General features: G+C 45.8%; 1 non-coding gene across 1 annotated transcript; it reads right to left on the bottom strand.

Moving 5' to 3' along the window:
- Positions 1–134: 134 nt before the first annotated feature.
- LOC115873003 lies at positions 135–351 on the bottom strand. The gene has a single exon (XR_004048180.1). It is a non-coding gene; the product is annotated as a small nucleolar RNA U3 (small nucleolar RNA).
- Between the last annotated feature and the right edge of the window lie 5,189 nt (positions 352–5,540).

Here is a 5,540-nt window from a genome sequence, read left to right as displayed (position 1 = left end):
TACACAATTGATGTGTGTATGGATTGGGATAACAGTTGTATGAGCTCCTAATAAAGTGTTAAGAAAGAAAAAAAGAAATAGAAGCAAGCCCAACATAAAAGACCTCCCTGTTATTGAACAAACGTAAACCGAAATCCACTCAGACTGCACTCTCTCCCTCTCGCTCCGCCCGAGAGCGGAGAAGAACGATCATCAATGGCAAGCGGCAGCTGCAGCGAGGCAGCGCCGGGAGCCGGCTTCACGCTCAGGAGAGAATGCTGCACCTCCTCCTCGTGGTTTTCGGTGCTCTACACGGTCAGAGAAACTTCTCTAGTCACGAACTATAGAAATGATCCCTGAAAGTATAGTCTTAACGTCCAGCCCGCAGCCGCTACTGGGTCCTCGGACGCCGCACACATTACACAATGGCGAGTAAAATGTCCCCTGTTCTAGCTGATTGTGTTCGATTTATAGGAATAGGTTCTTTGACACAATCTTTAAAAACGCTTATTTAAGAACATGTTTTCATCGTTTTACATGAACATGTAACGAAATGTCAAAGCAATGTACTCGGCCATGGTTTAATTAGCATAACACTTAAGAACAGCCAATCACAACCTACATCTTTAAAGGCGCTTTCTCCGGAGGGAAGTAGCCCCGCCCTAAAAGCGAAAGCCAAAGGGCAGGCCAATTGCCAGCGGGCGTCGAATTGCATGATTGTCTTGACATTACAGACAACTGCTGTCCTATGATTCTCAAACCGACAGGATTTAACTGCTGGCTGGCACCTAGGGCTGGGAAAAAGAGCTCCTTTTCCCTTTTATCTCTTGGACCTTTTTGCTTTTTGGAGGCTGGGAGGGTGAAGGTTTGGAAGGTTTACAGAGTGGATCAGTTTTTACAAATATTTTGTTCGTGCCACTGATTGTTTCACTTATCCCACTTCCTGTTTCCCTTACTCTACTTCCTAACCATGCTAAACTCTGTCCTCAGGCAAATGCTACCCTTTTGATCTCAAATAGTTGGTTACTCTAAGCTGTTCATATCTCACATATCCCCTTACAGGCGGAATTCTGAGCTGTGCACAGGGGTGCGATCAGCCCTTGGCTTTCATGCTTGCCACGTCTTAGAGTCAGGTGTTGGATTCCATGGCAGCAGACGGCGTTAAAAGGAAGATTTAGGGGGAGTGCACATCTTAAAGCTCCTATAGACGGCGTTAAAAGGAAGATTTAGGGGGAGTGCACATCTTAAAGCTCCTATATCCAAAAATTCAATGCCCCCAAGCTTCCAATGCTGTAAAATTTCCAAAAGCAAAAAACGTGCAGCAGAACCTGTGAAACCTGCTGCTCTTACCAACGCCTCGCACACAAACTAAGTGTCCACTAACGCTGGAAAACCAGCCAGCTTCACCTTTTACTGAGTAACCAACAAGCCGGCTGGCCCGTAAGTTGTCAAACACCGCCTAACTTAGCCTTAAACCTCGGTGTTAGTTGAAAAGCGGCACTCTCTCACTCCGCACGAGGGCGGAGAAGAAACATCATCTATGGCAGAGGGCATCAGCGGAAACAGCACCGGGAACCTATAGAAACGATCCCGGAAAGCATAGTGTTGGCGATAAGCGCACAGCACTTGCATGGTCTATGGCAACTGCACACTTTGTACTGATGGTGATTTCAGTGTTACTGTCCTCAAACATATCGCACAAGTTGTCGAAGAGTTGTTTATATTACAACTTTTAAATAAGCACTGTGAATGCTCTTAAGAGTATTTTCTTTTCTTTTTTAACATTTTATTAGGGGCTCATACAACTGTTATCCCAATCCATACACACATCAATTGTGTAAAGCGCATTTGTACATCGTTTCTGAAAACATTTTCTCTCCATTTAAACCCCCGACATTAGGTCAAGAGTATTTTCTTTAAAAAACTTTAAAACCAAAAAAAGGAAACTTTAAAACTTTGTTAATTCGGATCTTAAATGTGACATGCAGCCTTTATTGGATGAGATTTTTAAAGGAACAAACTTCACCCCTAAAATCTTGAATTTTGAAAGTTAAAGTGAGCCCTGACGTTGAGGTCGGCAGTTCAAAACCACCAGCCTCTGAGAGACAAAGCAGCTTTCTACTCCAGGAAGGCAGGCTCGGAATCCACAGAAGTTCTACTCTGTCCTATCAGTTTGCTGCGAGTCAGGATGACTCTGAAACCCAAGTGAAACTCGCTGCCCGATTCCTCTTCACAGGCGCAGAAAGCCCGTCTTCCTCCCTCGGAGCACCTGGCCATACTGAACTGCTAACCTTTGTGTGGGTAACCAACGTAAAGTGTGGGCGGGAGGGGCACTCATTCAGCTCAGCAGGGTCATTTTTCCAAAATAATGTACAAATGGCAAGTTTAATCTTAGCTGAGAAGTGGAGAGATGCATGTTGAGACCTTCATCTCGTTGTATCTTGGCAGGTACAAAATAACAAAGACCGTACAATAGTTCCTTTTTCCTTTCCCCCTTCTTTGTGAGGGGTATCTGCTTTATCAGCAATTTGGTACTTTGGGAAACATTCAACCTAAGGCTCAACAATCAACGCCCACGATCGCAATGGTCAAGAAATCAAAGGCACACCTGCTGCAAAAGATCTCTTTAAAGCAAAGACTACAAGTGCAGGAGACCCCAAAGCAAACACACCCCTCCACTGAGGCAATTCCGCTCCCAAGGACCCAACAGAGCAGCGGTTCTCACCTTCCGAATGCCGAATGCCGCCGCGACCCTGTCATACAGCAGGTTCCTTGGGCTGTGCCCCCAACCGTAAAATTATTTTCATTGCTGCTTCATAACTGTCATTTTGATACTATTATGAATCATCATGTAAATATCTGATATGCAGGATATACTTTCATTGTTACAATTTGAACATAATTAAAGCATAGTGATTAATCACAAAACAATACGTAATTATAAATTTTGAAATATTTATGTATCTTCCGATGGTCTTAGGCAACCCCAGGAAAGGGTCGTTGGGAAGGTTCCCAGGGCTGTACATATTTACAGGAGCACGAGAGAGCCTCGTTTTTCTTCCAGAGAGCAGCTAGCTGGTGGGCTTGAATGATCAACCTTTTGGTTAGCCCAACACTTACCCGCAGGACCATTATGGGCTCCCATTTGGAGATCATGGTACTTGTAATGTTCTTCATCAGCACCATCATTCAAATGCATTGATTTTTTTCTTTGGTCCATTTTCCTTATTATTCAACGTCCAACTTTTACATGCATACGAGGTGATTGAAAACACCCTGGCTGGGGTCAGGGACCCCTTAATCCTCAAAGTAAAACTCAAAAGCTCACTGCCATCTAGCTGATGTCCACTCATAGTGACCCTAGAGGACAGGGCAGACCTGCCCTTGGAGATTTCCGAGACTGTCACTCTTTTGTTTTGTTGTAAACTTGTTTCTTTGTTGAGAGGGTTGGGGAGCACAAGGGAATGTCCATTCTAATCTTCCTGGGCTGGGTTTTAAATTTTTTTCTTTTTCTTAGTGCTGTTGCTCTTGCTGCTAGCGGCTGCCTCCTTGGGTCCACTCTGGCGGGCTCCCCTTCGTGGGGAACTTCTTTTTCTTTGGGATGCTCCCGCCATTTGCTGCCTCTTGAGGATCACAGGCAGGCTCCTCTCTGGGGAGAGATTTCAGTTTCTTCCTCTTGGGGGGAGGCACCCCTTCCTGATCCCTGCTGACCATCTCCTCCTTAGAGCTCTTTTTCTTGGAGACTGTCACTCTTAACAGAAAGAAACCCTTATCTTTCTCCCGTGAATCCTCAGGGTAACACCGTTCCTTTCCAACACTTTGAAGAGCTCTTGTGCAGCAGATTTACCCAACTCAATGCATGGTTTGACTTCTTGAATGCTGCTTCCATGAGCACTGATTGTGCTCCAAGATGAAATCCTTGCTAACTTCAACCTTTTTGCCACGTATCATGATCCAGTTGGGAGACTCTGTTTTTTTCACATTAAATTGTACTTCATATTGAAGTCTGCAATCCTTGATCTTCATCAGCAAGTGCTTCCAGTCCTCCAAGGACTGTCCAAAGAACAAGCAAATCTATCGTAGAAGACAGTTAGCCGGAATGCTCCCTAGAGGCAGAGGTGGCAAGACTTCGTCTCCCGCAGTTTGGAGATTCATCAGAAGGAGTCGGCCCCTGCAGAAGAACATCACGCTTGGTAAAGCGAAGGGGCAGCAAAAAGAGAGGCAGGCCCTCGATGAGACGGACTGGCACAGTGGCTGCAGCAATGGGCTCCAACACAGCAATTGCGAGGCTGGCGCAGGACGGGCAGTGTCTCGCTCTACTGTACACAGACGCAGTATGAGTTGGAGCTGACTCGGCAACGTGCAACAGCTTAGGAGACCCAAGCCTTGGTGTTTTCAATGACCTCCTCTGTGTGCAGAAGCCTGAGCGTGAAGAGCAAGACTGAAGTAGCTCTGGGGCCGTTTGTATTTGGTGTTCCAAGTTCAGCCATCATGCTCCCTGGAGGTGAGGATGGCAAGACTTGTCTCATGGACATAGGATCAGGAGGGTCCAACCTCTGCAGAAGGACAGCATGCCTACAAAGCACAGGGTCAGTGAAAGAGAGGAAGACCCTCAACCAGATGGACAGACACGGTGGCTTCAACAGCGGTCTCAAATATGACAATCTTTGTGAGATGGTGCAACTGGCCAGTGTGTGAGTCTCTTGTGGACAAGACTGCTACGAGGCCAAACTGACTTGATGGCTCCTCACAACCAGCAGCAGGTCTGCCATAGCTTTATTTTTAAATAGCGCAGGTCTGACTGCCATGGGTGTTTAGGGCCTCTATTAAATCCCCTAGAGTCCTGATGGTGCTTTCTGCTAACCACCGGGCTGTGAACGCCAAGGCCAATGGTTCACAACCCACCCTTCTCTGCTGGAGAAATATGAGACGGTTGCTCCCATAAAGATTTATAGCTATAGGACCCCTATGTGGGGTTGCTATGAGTTTGTTTGTTTTGTATTAAGCTCTTTATATTGGATTGTCCCTTTTATGAATTCCCAAGAAGTTGAGGAAATGGAAGCGTAGCAGTTGTTTTTCCAAGGCTCCGTGGCTGTCCCTTAGCCCTCCACTCTATCTGTGAGTCTCCAAGCTCACTGCCTCAGAGTTGGTTTCAACTCGTCAGGACCATACCGCAAGAGCAGAACTGCCCCTCGGGGTTTCTGACACTGTAACTCTTTGCTGGCGTAGAAAGCCTCATCTTTCTCCTGAGGTTTGCTCAGTGGTTTCAAACTGGTGACCTTGATGTTAGCAGCCCAAGTTGTAACCCAACTATTAGAGCCCCTCAACACATAATAACTGACTTTAACCCATTGCTATTGAGTAAATGCTAACTTGTAGCAACCCTACAGGATAGTTACTGACCTAAAGAATCCATAAATCAATTATATCATGTGAACTTGTACAGATGTTGCCATCATCATTTTCAAAATATTTTCTTTCTACTTGAGTCCTTGGTATCTGCTCATTTTTCCCTCCCTCCTCCGCCCTCCCTCCATGAACCCTTGATAAATTAAAAATTA

The sequence above is a fragment of the Echinops telfairi genome, unplaced genomic scaffold (assembly GCF_000313985.2).
Source record: "Echinops telfairi isolate 266 unplaced genomic scaffold, ASM31398v2 ScPeMD7_7458;HRSCAF=8496, whole genome shotgun sequence".
NCBI classification, from domain to species: domain Eukaryota; kingdom Metazoa; phylum Chordata; class Mammalia; order Afrosoricida; family Tenrecidae; genus Echinops; species Echinops telfairi.
This window is presented reverse-complemented; position numbering and strand designations above follow the sequence as displayed.